This window comes from Pseudophryne corroboree, chromosome 7 (genome assembly GCF_028390025.1).
Source record: "Pseudophryne corroboree isolate aPseCor3 chromosome 7, aPseCor3.hap2, whole genome shotgun sequence".
Taxonomy (NCBI): Eukaryota; Metazoa; Chordata; class Amphibia; order Anura; family Myobatrachidae; genus Pseudophryne; species Pseudophryne corroboree.
The window spans coordinates 389,793,608-389,810,784 of NC_086450.1; the positions used below are offsets into that span (position 1 = coordinate 389,793,608).

Genomic DNA, 17,177 nt, shown 5'->3' on the forward strand with positions numbered 1-17,177 from the left:
AAGCACCACCTCAATCAGCAGCAGCTCAGGGACTGCAGCCAGGAGGAGATCAGCCAGCCCCTAGAGCCAGACAGGTAAGCAGCCGCCGCTGGTGATCACGTCCACCATGGTTTGCAGCTTCCGTAGAGGAACCCGTTAATAACAGGCCATGCCCACATACCTTTGGCCAATCCCCCGCCATAACCAATTTGCTTCTCTGACAGTAAAAGTATTCAACATAAACCATCAATGATTTGGAATCAACCCTAACCAACCCTACTTGTAAGTTTTACATCCACCTGTCATTAGAAGTTGTTATTATTATTATTATTATTATTATTATCTTTCATTTAGAAGGCACGACAAGGGGTCTGCAGCACCTAACAATGTACTTAACAGGAACAGCATGAATACAAAACATTACAAAACAAGTCAAGGTTTAAAGATTTGCTGCTGTTGTTGGCAGGGAGAAGATGGTATAAGTGAGGGAAGGAAAAGCACAGGAGGGAAGAGGGTCCTGCTCATGAGGGCTTACAATCTAAACAATGAGAATAAGAACTTATCTACAGTATGACAATACTTGAGGCTCCTTGTCTGTTTTTCTAGGGACCATATAACACAGAGAACACAAGTTTGATTTACATTTTGATGTATTAGAGGTGAGAAGGTAGATTTGTTTATTTAACCTTTTAATTTCAATTGTACAGCAACTAATTGTCTTACTGTATATGAATCTTGGTAATGATGAGTTCTGGCATAAAATATTCTTCCATTCAGGTTGGGTATACGTGACCGGCGGTCAGGAGACCGCTGGTCAGCATACATCCGCCGGGATCCTGGCATCGAGATGGCTGGCGAGGGGGAGGGGCAAGCGCAACAAGCCCCTTGCAAGCTCGCTAGCTCGCCACGCTGTGGGCTCGGTTGTGAGCTGCGCTCGCCACAGGTTCTGTTCCCACACTATGGGTGTCGTTGACACCCACGAGTGGGAATAGTCCCTGCTAGTTGGCATGCCGACTGTCGGGATTCTAAGAGGGCGGGCTGTAGGGGGAGGTGTTGTGACCGGCGGTCTCCTGACCGCCAGTCACATAACTACATCCAACATACTCTAATGTTGTGCCATGTTTTCCTGCCTGATAGCTCCTTCCCATGTATATGAATGTGGCGCTAATGGATAGGAGAGTGAAACGGTATTGCATTATTGTTAACCATTGTAAAATGAATGTGAAGTAATTTGATTGGCTTGGCTAGAATATTAAAATATTTCAAAATAATGCACAAAGATATTCAATGTATTACTGTTACAATGTAAAAGAAAAGAAAAATCCTTATAATGTACCTTGCTTTTGGAGAGACAAATGTTCACATAATACAGTACATAGTATGAGTTTATTTATGGGTTCCATCAAAATGTACTTGTCCATAAGTCCCTTATATGCCATCAGACTGCTCTACATGCCCCGTATATGCCATCAGACTCCTCCACATGCCCCTTATATGCCATCAGACTCCACAACATGTCCCATATATGCAATCAGACATCTCCACATGCCCCTTATATGTCATCAGACTCCTCTGCATGCCCTCATATGCCATCAGATACTTACAGGTGTCCAGGCTTGGACTGGCCCACAGGGGTACAGGAGAAACCACCGGTAGGCCCCACTGCCTGGGGGCCCACCTTCTGCTATTGTGCATTTGAATTATACATTATACATATGTTACCTTAGACTGAACTATGGTTTATTTTCTACAGTGCATTGCTGACATTATCATGAAGGCAGCATCTGACTTACTGTATATATTTATGAAGGGGCCCAGACATTGCACTCTCGAATAGTTAGTCAAACCAATGAGATGGCAGACCCCACCCACTCTGCAGACTGGCCACACCCCTAAAAATGGGCCCCTGCCACTCCAATTCCCCGGTGGGCCCTACATGCCCCAGTCCGACACTGCAGGTGTCCCTTATATGGCATATACGCTCTACATGCCCACAACATGGCTGCATCCATGAAGAACCTCAGTGATATGTTACATTCGCATACATAGTGGTTCGGCTTACAAAGCTGCTTTCCCTGTTTTGTGTAGGTAACAGGTGCACTTTCAGTAGGGACTTTTCTGAATTTAGAGGATAGGTTATGCAGGATGTCAAGCATCCTTTTTATATTCTGAGAGTCCTTCAAATTTCACACTTACAATGACATATATCCATATTTACTTTGTATAGAAATACAAGTTTCCCATGTGGATGGAACCTGCTACCCTTCACTACTCTGGAGAAGCTACAGAGGAGAAGCAGACAGGCCAGAATACAATCTGCAAGGTAGGTGAACCTTCAATTAATGACACTGTACTATTAACAGTACCTACAGTATGGTTCTACAGTGTTGTGGAACTACAAAACAGAAAACACATCATACAGGATCTTACCAGAATGCAAGTTGGATCTTGTACAGTATGTAGTTCAAAAATAGCTTCAGAGCCATAGGTTACACTGGTATACAGTCAGCCGCATAATACACTTAGGGGTATATTCAATTGGTGTTGAATTACGGCGTGGATTCGTCAGTTTTTTTATGCGACGCTATTCGACAGCCGAAACCCTCCACCCGGGACCCTGAATTCGACATATTCAATTAAAACCAGATTCGACACGCCCTCGGTCGAAAACGGACCAATCGTCGAATAGTGGGCGGCCTGGATTCGACTTCCCGCCGTTTGGAATCATATACAGGATATAAAAAAATAGGATATATATGTTGGAAAACGCAGGGATTGTCCTAAAAAACGATTCCACAAGAGAGCTGACTGTAATGGCTGCTCATCTCCCTGAAGTCTCAAAAACGGGAGTGAGGAGAGAGGAGTGGCTTTGGAGAAGTGTATCCTGGGTAAACTGTGGAATCATAAGTACATTTCCCTCAGCCGAGTACAGGAAAAAATATTATTTAAAAAAAATCGAATATATAATACTGTGGGTCATAAATAGAAAAACCAAGTAGATAATCACTTCAAATATAAATATATATGCTATTAAAAATCAAAAAAGCACCAAAAAATAAAAGTATTTAAGATTTCTTATCAGCTCACGCCAGAAAAAGTAGGCGCAATGAAATTGACGAAAGTAATGTCGAAAAGCACTGATGTCGAATTGACATTCTTCAATTGAATATACTTTTTCCGAAATGCCGCATTTTTAACATTACAGACATGAAATTGTCGAATAGTCAAAAGTCGAAACTGAAACAACAGGTTTTTAGTCGATAAGTGCCTTATTGAATTGTCGAATCCAATTCTACATGGTTTTTTGGTCGAAAACCCCCCGTTTTCAACAAATTAAGTAATTTGACATCAATTGAATATACACCTTAAACTGTAACTTCTGTCATATTCATACCGTAGCACCTACAAACAATTATATCTTTTTCTGGGTTTGGTATATTACTTTTGACAGTCACCACGTAGACATTCATGACGTCAACATAAGAATTTAAAAAAGGTGAAAATGTCAACAGACAAAATGTTGACATGTTCAGCATGTTGATACTGATACAATGTCGACATGATGATAATGTCAACAAGCCATTTTAAGGTAAACCTAATCCACAAACCTAATGTTGACATTTTTACTATGTTGACATGTCAAGTTGAAATTTGCCCCATGACGGCATTTTCCAGTTGTCGAAATGTTAGATGATGTAGTGATTCTCGACATAGTAAATGCATACCCTCCTCCACCCCCCACCCCCCAGGTAGCCCCAAAATGGACTGAATATATGCTTAATGAATATTTCCCTAACAACCACATACATTTCATAAATAGCATTTTCATTGATTATATAGACCCAGTTCCCCTAACTGGCCACAACATGAAATGAATAGCATGCATGCAGTATGTAATCAATTTGCATTCTTTTAATAAGCTTCCCACATAACATTACCTGTGAATGGACGCGCCCGCGCTGCCTGCGCCCAGCAATCACAGATTGGGTTTTGGTCTCACGGGACCTGGTCAGTAGGGCAGTTCCTCTTGCCAGGGGTTAAAGTGGGGGGGAACGAGGTGGAACTGAGTTCCACCACCTGTAACGGTAGGGGGAACTAGTTCCACCACCTCCATTGCACGCTGTGTAAGTTGGACAGCATTCATCCCTTCCTTAGGTTCCAGTGGCTTCCTTTTCTGACACAGCGTATGTGAGGTCATGCTGTCAGCACTGCTGAAGTGAAGAAGGGCCATGAGAAGCAGGCTCTGTGCATCTTGAAGAAAAGATTAGAGGGGGCTGGAGGGACAAGAGAGGTGGAGAATCTGTTGGAGGGACACAGGTGGTGAGCTGCTGTAGTGACAGAGGCAGAGATGTGCATAAGGGGCACTACTGTGGGCATTATGTGTATAAACGGCATTGCTGTGGTCATTATGTGTAAGGCACTGCAACTGTGGGCATTATGTGTAAGGGGCACTACTACTGTGGGAATTGTGTATAAGGGGCACTATTGTGGGCATTGTAAATAAGGGGCACTACTGTGTGGCATAACGTGTATAAAGGGAACCATTGTGTAGTGCAACGTGAATAAAGGGCACTACTGAGTGATGTAACCATAATAAGGGGCATTACTGTGGTGTAATATGAATCAGGGGCACTAAATGCGGTGTAATGTTAATTAGATTGTGCAACTGTGTGGTGTAATTTGAATTGGGGGTACTATTGTGTAACCACGCTGCTTCTTTGTGAGATCAATGTCCTTTCATAAAGCATGGTAACTAGGGCACTAATTTATATTTTGCAGGGGGGGGGGGGGGGGCGCCGAAAACACTAGCACTGACCTTGGCTCTACTTAATGTGAGGGGAAGGAGGGTAGGTGGCGGGTAAGTGGCTGGCTAAATGAGTTCCACCACCTCTCCAGGACCACTTTAAGCCCTGCCTCTTGCCATCACTAACCGCCTGTTACTGACTTCACCCACTGCGCAGTATGTCTCTGCCACCACTAGGCTCCTACCACGTGGCACCTGAAACCACGTTATTGCTCAGGCTCCTACTACCGGTACCTGAATACTGCTTCTCTTATGTATGCGTTGACACAATGCTGACACACCTCCTGACTGGCGTCGGTTGACCCCTAGTTGCTGACATAGACCAGGTCCAGCACGGCAACTTACTGAGGGTGCAGCTTGGAGAAGAAACCGTCATCTTGAAGGCAAAGATGTTTATTGCTCACAGTCTTAAATTAAACCCTTCCTCCTTGCAGGCATTGCTCAGAGGGGACAGCATACAATGGTTCAGGAGTTCCACATCTCAACATGTCACAGTACACTCTAAGGCCCATATAGATGGGCCGATGCGGGAGAGATGTGTGCTGAGCGAACCGCTCAGCACACATCTCTCCCGCCGCTCAGCACAGCGCGATGTGTGCTGAGCGTGCTGGGGGAGACGGGGGGGCGCTCACTTCACCCAGCGGGTGAAGTGAGCGACCCGCTAGATTGGCCTGCACGGCAGGCCAATCTAGCACCAACGATAGCGATGCGCGGGGCTGCGCATCGCTATCGCTGTTAGGGCTACACACGGAGCGATCTTGCTGAAAATCTAAGCAATCTAGTCAGATTGCTTAGATTATCGCTCCGTGTGTACCCCCCTTAAGACACACAGGCCTCCTTTTTATCTCACTCTAACACACAATACCACAGGAGGTAGTTCCACCCTGGGCCTTTTTAACCAATCAGGCTATCTAAGAAAATATACTGCAAATAAATACAGATTACATTTCAAAAGAGTTAAACAACTTGATAAAGCAATTTCCTTCTTCGATTCCATATACACATTTATACAGCCCAAACAAGTTTTCCATCCCCAGCACAATCTGATTAACATATACCTACCTGTCTCTTTCAGAATGTAAATGTAACTTGATTCTTAATTGCATTTATAAAAAGTGCCACACACAGTAAATTCTAAAAACACAACAATTCTCCAGTTTGTCTCTGAGACACAAAAATACTCCCCTGGACTGCATCTCAAAGAAATTGCTTGTCCAGAGACCCTCTTGCTGGTGCCGGGGTCATCAACATATCACTTCCTATGTGAGGATGTCCCAAGGGCAATTTGTTCCCAAAAGTCAAAGCCTTTTAAATCAGTGTACCCAGTGGTGCAAGTAGATAAAATGTCTTACAGGTACTGTCTGTGCGCGCCCAAAAATGGGTGTGGCCAAATGCCACATGGGGCGTGGCCAATGAAAATGGGGGCGTGGTACACATATGGGGGGAGGGGCAGATACACATATGACCCCAATAGTGCCAGATACACGTTGCCCCACAGTGCCAGATATACATTGCCCCACAGTGCCAGATATACATTGCCCCACAGTGCCAGATACACATTGCCTCACTGGGCCAGATACACAAATGCCCCCAGAGTGCCAGATATACATTGCCTCCAGTGCCAGATACAGAAATGCCCCCACTGTGTCGGCTATACATTGCCCCCCAGTGCCAGATACAGAAATGCCCCCACAGTGCCAGATATGCCCCCAGTGCCAGATACACATGTCCCCAGTGCCAGATATGCCCCCAGTGCCAGATATGCCCCCAGTGCCAGATACACATGTCCCCCCAGTGCCAGATATGCCCCAAGTGCCAGATATGCCCCCAGTGCCAGGTACACATGCCCCCCCCCCTTCCCCTGCTGCTGCTGTCCTGTGTGTGAAGGGAGGAGAGCGCAGCGTGCGCCGGCGCTGAATTAAAGGGAGATACTGAGGGGCAGGAGAGGTGCACGCTGCGCTCCCCTACCCTCGCAGCAGCGGCGGTGAGCAGCAGCGGAGGGGGGGAGGCAGCCAGTCGGAGGTGGGTACGGTGTACCCACGGCTAAATTCTTAAGGGTACACCGTACCCACCCGTACCCGCCCACTTGCACCACTGAATATACCTTAAACATAAGCACATCGTTCATGCGTTTCCACATTTTTCCAACTGCACACAGCGCACTGAATATTTAATGTTAAAACACATTATTAAAGATACATTTAGCCTAAAGCCTAGCGCCGATTATCCATTTAAAATAATGGCGAATATGCCACAAGTTTATCCTGTGTGCCATGCCTTCAGCCACACTAACCATCACACACACCAATCCCCAAGTAACATTTACAACTGCTCCCATCAGTCCTCAACTAACACTCCCCCAACACCAGTCCCCACAAAATAATACACACCCACACATATAGCATTAAGTCCTGCATAATCTCTTCGCACTAGCCTCACATGACATTAAACCACCCACATGATCAAAATCAGTTTCTGTATAATGTTATTTACAGATGGAGCCTTGCTCATCTAGTCTTCTCTGCTGCACCTAGGTGCACCAAGGTTTATTAGCATAAGCCTTTCATCTATAGTTCGCAGCTGCAATACAATACAGAGAGAACAATACAGCAGGGGATTATGTTCGACTACCCTGGCTCAATTAATCCTATTAAAGGGATAGATTAGAAGGGCTCCATCTGTAGCATTCATTTCACACATAGGGCTTAATACATGTGCTGCCTGCTTAACAGTGTTTAGCAGACAGCATACATAACTTTGGGTAAATGTCTTGTACACACCTCAGTCGCATCGCAACTCAGTTAGTGTAACCGGGTGGCAACAGAGTGTTCGTATGCAGGATAAGTATTCCGTGGGATTGTTGTGGACTATTCAGAGGTGGGAGTATTCATAGAACTATATGACTTCAGACATGTCTTTATACCAAGGGCCATGGAGAGGGCTGGTTTAAATGTTTGTTGATAATGATAATGGCTACTTTCACCAGTGTATGGATGGGGCATAGATGCAGCCAACTACGAATACAAGTGGAGATATGGACTTATATCATGCTCATAATGTTTCTTTACCTACCTATCCCCACATTATAGTAATAATCCCGCCCAACACATTTTCCAACTCTCTAATGGAAGTGATGCAGTAGTATAGACATCATAGGTACCGAGATGAGGAAGAGAAAGGAAGGATAACGATGCTTCATGATTCTCCTTCAGGGTAACATCAATACATTACCAAGATGGCCACTGTTTAGTCTTCTCTGCATGCATAATGCCATCTTGTCACTGTGTTAGAGTGCCACATTGGCACACGGACGTGTTCCACTTAGTATTCAGAGACTGCTTGTATATGCACTGCTAGCCTCATACATCACTGCTCTGTATATTCCGCTTATGCTCTGCTCCATTCTGATCCTGAGTGTATGTAACTGTGAGTACGGCCGCTGTACACACATACTTTTGCTCTATAAAACACGCCACTGTTTATGTACTCGGCTGTTTGGTGACATTGAATCTGCTGGTATATACTATTACTCTACTATTACCATTGCCAATAATACACATATATTTCGGAGATCAAAAGAAGGAAGGACTGGAGATGAGTGGATCAGTGTACAGCCACCTAAAAGTGCAGCAATGCCCTCTGGGGCATAATGTTGCTCTAGCACTGTCTAGATCCCATACAGCTTAGGCTGTCCCAGGAAGTTCACTATAGGACAGACTAAGGGGTATACTGTATGCAGGCTTGGACTGGCCCACAGGGGTACAGGAGAAACCACCGGTAGGCCCCACTGCCTGGGGGCCCACCTTCTGCTATTGTGCATTTGAATTATACATTATACATATGTTACCTTAGACTGAACTATGGTTTATTTTCTACAGTGCATTGCTGACATTATCATGAAGGTAGCATCTGACTTACTGTATATATTTATGAAGGGGCCCAGACATTGCACTCTCGAATAGTTAGTCAAACCAATGAGGTGGCAGACCCCACCCACTCTGCAGACTGGCCACACCCCTAAAAATGGGCCCCTACCACTCCAATTCCCCGGTGGGCCCTACATGCCCCAGTCCGACACTGACTGTATGTCACAATGCTCCCCACCCAGATGCCACGGCGTATAACCCTTCTGCAGCTAAGAGGAAGGTGTATGGATTAACAGCCAGGCGTATCCCTCTGTGCCTGTAAAATGACTTGGTTCATCTGACACGCCAACATTTCTTCAATGCCTAAGTTAGATCCATACATACTTCAAACAACCTGTTGCTTTCTTTTCATTAGTATAGATTGGACTTCTGGTCTTATGTCCCTATCTGGAGATTTACAACATGCTGTAGATAAGAGGGGATCCATTTAACAAGGAAGAGTGCCAATGAAGAAGTAAGGGGAGGGACAGTGTAAAACTGCAATGCAGTCGGAGAGGGAGCATATTAAGGAAGTGTTTCTTGTCAGTGTGTAACAGAAGGGGAATATTCCAGCTACAACAAATGTAGACATTAGCCTAATATCTGTGCAGAACCAGCTGCATAAACCTGAGAGATTTAAGGCTTTGGATACAAAACTGACATTTTAAATGGTACACAAAAATGTTTAAAGTGTGCAAGATTATCTTTTACATCCTAATGGCAGAAATTGGGCCAGAACGAGCCAACAGCATCCAAACAGAGCTAACACAAGACAAGTGACTGCAAGGACAAAACTGGCTACAGAGATTAACTTGATTGATGTTGTGATATGGGTTAAGAACAGAGGCGGCTCTAGATGTAGTCCAAAATTCAAATAAAGGAGCCATACCAACTGCCGGAGAGTCTTGGACGGCAGTATTTGGCTGCGTTTGGGGTGGCAGTTGTAGTGGCTCCCATATTTGACTTTTGGACTGCGCTGCAGCCCCAACTCTGGAACCGCCACTGGTTAAGAGTGTAGACAGTCCTCAGAGATGTCAGTGGTGGCTTAATATCCCCAACACAAGGTTACAAAATTACCCAACACAACATTAATGAGGAAGTTCAATGTCAGATGATTTATTCAAAGTGTTGTCAAATTCAACCACCAACAGATTTCTTTTACACCCTATTGTAACAATATGGGGTAATTAGCTTGGTAGAGGGGTGTTTTGGTGCAGTGTTTAGGTGCAAAGTCAGAGTCCACGCACAGTTTTTCAGGTAAATAAATGAAATAGTGCTTTACTGTCAGCATAAAATCAGGACCAAAATAATAAACACCTAGCCCATGCAGGGCAATTAAGTCACTTCTTAGTCCCTCCCTATAAATCAATCTGCAAACACAAAAGTCTCTCAAAGTCTTTCCAGACCTGCCTCACAGGTATAGTTAGCCTGGCCCCGTTTGGCCTCTGGCTACTCACACAAAGTCTCAGTCCTGTTTCCTTGCAGGTGACATACACAGGCTCCAACGCGGTCTTTGGCTTCCTGAAACAGCTCCACAGAACAGAGTCAGAGTTTAGAGGTCTCTCTGCCTCCCTGCAGGTGGAATCTTGGCCACCTGGCCTGTTTGACTGCAGCCCTAGCTGGACTCTGTCTCCATAAGCAGTCCCTACTGACTGCAGCAGTCTGTCACAACTGAGGGCCTGAGCTGATGGGAGGCAGCCTCAGTTGTAGGGGCTGAGATGTAATGGAACCTGGCAGGTTGTATCAGACCCCTAGACATATAGAAGAATTGCCCGAAGGCGTGACCACGACAACCAGGAATAAAAGCCAATGATGTTTATTTATGACAAACTCCATGCATCACAGTAGCAGTAAAAGAACATAAAAATCAGCAGAGAAATAATAATACAGTTCCTGGGTACTACAGGGTGGCAGGGGCCACAGAGCTCTGGTGGTATGAGACAGTTCTTATTATCTGCAAGTTGGAAAGTCCTTACCAGGCTCAACTGTAGCAATGAGGAAAGCCCAGGGTCGTACCAGCTGGTGTTCCAGGGAAAGCTGGACTGCTGTAGATAAAGTGCTGCTGTGGGTACTGGTTAGAACCAGACAGGTGTTGGCACGGAGTGGATACTGGCTGGAACCAGTTAAATAGTAAATAAAGCTTGAGAGCGATGCAATATAGATGAAATGTAGAATTTGAGAACGGAGAAATAATAAGACCGGTGGAGAGAGGTAAACTGCAGAAAGGACACCGGCCCTTTAAGAGAAGCTGTACACTGCTGGAAGCTGGGCTGGAAGCAGGTGATTGTTGTAGCTGGAAACAGGTGAGTCCAGAATGGATCGGAGAGTCAGGCTACACCGCAGATGGAATGCTGGTACACCGGCCCTTTAAGAGAAGCTGTACACTGCTGGAAGCTGGGCTGGAAGCAGGTGATTGTTGTAGCTGGAAACAGGTGAGTCCAGAATGGATCGGAGAGTCAGGCTATACCGCAGATGGAATGCTGGTACACCGGCCCTTTAAGAGAAGCTGTACACTGCTGGAAGCTGGGCTGGAAGCAGGTGATTGTTGTAGCTGGAAACAGGTGAGTCCAGAATGGATCGGAGAGTCAGGCTACACCGCAGATGGAATGCTGGTGCGGGTCTCTATAGCAGAAGTCTGGAGACAGGAGCTGGAACCTGGAAGACAATCACAGGAGAGAGACAAACTGGAACTAGGTTTGACAACCAAAGCACTGACGCCTTCCTTGCTCAGGCACAACCTATTTATACCTGCAGCAAGGAAGGCATTGGCTAGGCAATTATGCAAATTAATAATACTGACAATGGATTGGTAGGAAAGATCAGCTGACAGAATCCAAGATGGCTGCGCCCATGCAGACACTTGGAGGGAAGTTTGGATTGTAATCCATGTGGTCTGGAAAACAGTAATGGCGGCGCCGGCCACCGGAGACAGGAGACGCCAGGCTGACAGATGCACATCCAACCACGCAGACACAGCGGAGGCCGCGGCTGACGTAATCGCCACTCTGAATGCAGAAGCTCAGGGACGGCGGCGGAGGCCGCGGGAGACGCCATGCCAGATGTATAAGGCGTTACTGTGACTGCGTCCAGAGAGACAGGCGAGGATGCGGGAATGTGCACATCAGGATGACAGATGGGATCCGGTCCTGGAGCGCTGAGCCAGCCTTAGGAGGCATCTGATAGGTAAGAAATGGCGTCCAGATACCCGGATCGTGACACAGTCTTCCAGACTGACTTCCTCTGCAGCCACACCTGGACTATCTGACTGTCCTCCAGCCTCACCTGGGCTCTGTGCAAAGGGCAGCCTCTAGGTGTGTTCCCAAACTCCTTTTCTTCTCTGTGTGGGCGGATTCTCAGGGAAGATGCAGCAGTCTCAGCACGTCACTGAATTGAGTTTTCCCCTGTAAGTCAGATTTAGATTCTTGTTATGGGATGGTATTGGTATTTCGGTGTTTGGGACAGAGGCATCCCAACGTGCAGAATCCCAACGCCTAATAGGTAAGTATTCTATCCTCCCCCTTTAGCCCGTAACGCTACCTCCCCACAGCCTAACCCTAACACTTATTGCCTAACCCTAACCCTTACCCCCCGCAGCCTAACCCTAACCCTCCCCACTTAGTACTTAACCCTAACCCTCCCTTTTTATGGCATCGGTATTCTGACTGCAGGCATCCCGAATGCTTATATTCTAACAAGATCACCTTATTATTTTACAGCATAAATAGACCCCACACAATTCATTTCAGATATTCACCTGTCTTGGTAAGAGCACAAATGCTAAATACACTAAAACTTTAGTATTATTACCAGTGCCGGCGCTAACCGCTCAGCAGATTTTCTGCAAAGCAGGGAGGCGACGAGCTTGAGAGGCGCTCTCCCCGCTCTGCTACTCTGCTGACCTCTGTAGGTGCTGTCAGCTGCCACTGTACCTGTCAAACAGTATGACAGGCAGCTCGCCATTATCTAATAAACGTTTCTGAACTTTTACTTTTGTTCCTGATGAAAGAACAATAGTAAGTTGTGAAACGTTGATCACAACAGGGCTGAGAGTCTTTTCATTATAAGTCGCTTGGAGTGTCGCCTCGGCGTATACATGTGTTGACCGTCCTCCAGAGTTGCTTGGAGTGCAGTCTCAGCATGTGTATATATGTATATATATATATATATATATATATACAAAACAGATACTCTCCCTTTTGCGCTATTAAACAGAAAGTGAGAAAGGATTGGGTTTGGGCTGCCAAATTCCACTAAGTCCCTTGTTAGGAGGGACTAAAGAGATACAAATATGTGCCAGTAGAGGAATGGGCGCACTTGGGTTGTTTTTCCACCCAATATTCAATGGGGAAAAACAGCAGTCTCCCTAAGATATTTACTCCTAATTCGTGAGCATAAAACCACATTTAACATGTTCCATGTAAAAATGTATTACAACATAAAAGCAATGATACAAAACGGTATAGTATCTCTTCTTGCAAATAACACCATATAGTACAGAGGACCAGTTGAAATAACTTTGATAGATTCCTCCTTCTCCTTTGACAATTCGGAGATTTGATGTTTATGAACAAATAACCCGACGCGTTTCGTCTTACTGTAAGACTTTATCAGGGGTATGTCTAAAAATATATATAAAATATTATATCAGAATATTATCCTGATTAAAACAATAATATGAGGGAACATGTCAATAAACGAGGAAAAATGCAAGACAGAACTTAAAACATGGGCAAAATAAACAAATATATATATAAATATGTGAGGAAAAAATATACATACACATATGGTATAACATACAAGGAGGATGATCTTAAAATACACCCATGGAAAACAATTATGTGATACAATCTCAGAACAAAGAATTCACAATTATACCAAAGAGAAAGAAAAAGACACATAAAGAGCCCTGTCAATCATGTCAGTTTGGTCTGTAACGACCAGATGCATTATGGGATGTATTTACAATTAAGGTTTTTTTATTACTTATAGTGTATTATAAAAGTTCACTTTAAGGCCATCAATTTTCTCACTTTAATGTTTAATCACTGTAACGATTTCAGCTAGTAACATAGGACTTATTCCAATATTATTTAAGGTTTTTAATACCCCAATCACTGCACTAGGGGAAGTGAGGCCACTTCTGTTTCCTATTTAAGGGTGAGTCTCAGCACACAGCCTCATTACACTGGTTGTGACTTGAAGCTATTGTAGCTACTGGTAAGGTAAGATTCATTATTTATTATTTGTGAGCACCGCGTCCGCTATTAATATATTGAACGGTAGCTCTGAACACACAGCTTCTTATTTGCAGCTTCATAGGTCTGTGTTCAAATAAATGTGGGTCAAAGAGAGCAGGGGCTCCCCCCTCTCCGGCAGCGAGTAAATGCTGGCATTATGCTATAGTCTACTGCACATAACGCCCGCGTTCCAGTGGACATCTCCAGTGCACATGCACAAATTATTTGTGTCTGCAATGCAGGGCCGCCACCGCCGGACTCTAGAGGCGTAAGCAGGGCCGGTTCGAATGCCCTCGGCGTCCCGGGCAGGGAATGGGGGCGTGGCTTACTACAGGGGGCGTGGTCAGTCACGCCCCCTGTACAGCAGAAGCGCCGCTTAAATGCTGAGCGGTGCGCAATGACGTCATCGCGCACCGCACAGCAAAAGGTCCTCTCCGCGAAGGGAAACTAGATGCGTAGTGTCTAGTTCCCTTCGCGGAGAGGACCTTTGCTGTGCGGTGCGTGATGACGTCATCGCGCACCGCTCAGTAATGGTCCTCTTTGCGAAGGGAAACTAGACGCTACGCGTCTAGTTCCCTTCACGGGACCAGAGCCGCAGGAGCCGGGGGGACACAGCGGGCAGCGGAGGGCACAGCAGTGGCGGATCTTGCCATGGTGCAGCGCCCTCCGGATGGCGCCAGCGCCCTCCGGAAGGCGGCGCCCCGGGCAAAAGTACTGCTTGCCCGTGGCAAGATCCGCTACTGGGCGTAAGTATAATATATGGGTGTGTAGTGTGGGGCCCCCCTGGACCGCTTGTGCACTGCGCACACTACACCCATTATAGAAACGCCTATGCACGGGAGATCAGGCCAAGAAGGGGTCAGATTAGCTGACATTGGCAGCATTTCTACACAGTTACAATGGTAATGGCGGCTAATTGAATGGACAATGTTACAGTTACTGTAGATCACTTTCTTGTATACTTTTATACAGTACTAACATTTGTAGCTTGTTATCTTCTGTGTGTCCCCCCTCCTTCTGTATGGTACATCCCGGGCTTTCTGCGCTGCAAAAGTTTAAACCTCGTGGATGTCGTAATGTTTGATTATCTCTCCTGAAGTGCCACTGTAGGGAAGTGCATGGAGTTTATTAAATCATGGAAAGTCATATTTATACTATCATACTAAAACCAGCTGTGAGCGTTCAAATGTAAGCAAGTTAAAATATTGCCATGTAGTGGTATCTGGCTGTGCTCTAATACTGAGATTCAGTTACTAAGCCTGTGGATATGGCACTTCATAATGGTCTTGTTCTCAGGGCCGCGCACTTGAGCAGTCTCCACGGCATGTGTTCCTCAGCACATGCTGTATAATATTATTCCTGTAATACCAAATGAACAGCTTTTAAAAGCTGCACCAAAATGAAACATACATGGGTACGGCTACAGCTATATGATGAATATATATCTGGGAACTGTGAGCCAGAGCTGGCGAAGAAGCCGTTTTATAGCTAATGAAAGTACATTTACAAAAATAAAAACTGAATAGTATATTTAATGCACAACCAATAGGATCATAGTAATACTCGCCATGTGACAATCCTTTTTAAGAATGAGCTTTTTGTTTAAAAATGTTGAAATGGAGGGGGGAAGAAATTGGCATAATCTAGTAACTGAGAGGCGCAGTGTGGGGAAAAGAGGCGTGGCTATCAGGATGTTCTCTGGACAATGGGTTTGGCAAGTGAATTGGGCTGGATACCCAAAGTATCTGTGCCTACAGACTCCAACATTATTACTGGCAGTGCCGTAACTAGATATTTTGGTGCCCTGTGCCAGAAAGTGCGTGCCGGAGCCGCGCATAAAAAATATAGGGGTGTGGCTTTATGGGGAAGGGGCATGGCAGAATAGTGTCCGTTATTCACATCACATCACACCACACATTAGTGTCTGTTATTCACATTACACTGCACAGTAGTGCCCCTTATACACATTACACTGCACAGTAGTGCCCCTTATACACATTACACTGCACAGTAGTGCCCCTTATACACATTACATCACAGAATAGAGCCCCTTATACACATTATGCAAGGTACAGCCCCTTATACACATTACATCACATAATAGAGTCCCTTATACATGTTACGCAAATTACACCTCCTTTTACAGATTACACCAGGTAAAGCCCCTATTCTGCACTCCACAAGAATCAGCAAACCGAATCCTGTGCCCGACACCGGCTCCAGTATAACCCGCCATCCTGATCTGGAAATCACTCTACAGGATAGGAGAGAGCAGGGGTGTAGTACACGGAAGACAGGACACGAAAGAGCGGGGTTGGAGCACATGGAAGACACAGTGTGCGCTTACAACATATACAGCGTGGTCACATACAGCTGCAAACTATTCTGGGATTCCAGATGGTGCATGCATCCACACTGCAAATGCGCAGTAGGCAAGGCACCATCCGTGCACACGTAGTTATGGCCCTGGTTGCTGGTGGTGCCAGTGGTGACAGATTTAAAATGCATGAATTAAATTAATATAGATTGCTGTTTTATTTATTCAGGAGCCTGAATAGAAAATTCAATAAAATATTAGAAATAAATAAACACATTTCAAATATTCGATGCACATTCCTCCCTACATGGTCTTCTCTGTCGGAGGGACAGAATGCTCTACTCCTGGACTTCCCTCTTAATTTATGATTGCCATCACCTGTGCTGAAACACCTTTCTTATTCATTACCCCGTTCAAAACAGGTGCTGGCAATCATAAATGAAGAGAAAAGTCCAGAAGCAAAGCATTTTGGGGCGGATGGAGATGGACGCATAGGCGCGTCCATACGCAGCACTTGTGTCAATCTGGTCTGCGCACGCACCGCTGTGCACATGTGCAACCCTTCTCCTTGCAGCCACATCCAGGAAGGATGCCGCTGCAAGATGATTGCGCTGCCAGGAGTCAATTTTAATTTGATGCGTCCACAGCATCGGGAGGCGGCCCGTCACACATACTGGGCGGCTTTGCCCTGTGCTGGCTGCTTAAGTTTTACACTGCTATTTAGATCTGGAAGGAGAGGGTCATGTTGGCAGGTATGAATGCATGTTCAGGCAGAAAAAAGAGATCATAATCTAGGAAGGTATATTTTACATAGGTTTGCTACATATTTTAAACAATTCAATGTGCATGAGGCAACTTCCCAGCCCATTTATCTACTTAATGTATAGATCCAATTATTTATAGCGCCAACATAATCCTTAGCGTTGTACACCCAG

The 17,177-nt window shown here is 45.3% G+C and overlaps 1 protein-coding gene across 6 annotated transcripts in view; it reads left to right on the forward strand.

Moving 5' to 3' along the window:
• Positions 1 to 17,177, forward strand: part of ELFN1 (extracellular leucine rich repeat and fibronectin type III domain containing 1) — a 988,432-nt gene that overhangs the window by 779,662 nt on the left and 191,593 nt on the right. For all 6 annotated transcript variants that reach the window (XM_063934602.1, XM_063934603.1, XM_063934605.1 and 3 more), the window contains one exon: positions 2,207 to 2,302. The gene's annotated coding sequence lies outside the window, so the exon portion shown is untranslated. The remainder of the gene's footprint in view (positions 1 to 2,206; positions 2,303 to 17,177) is intronic.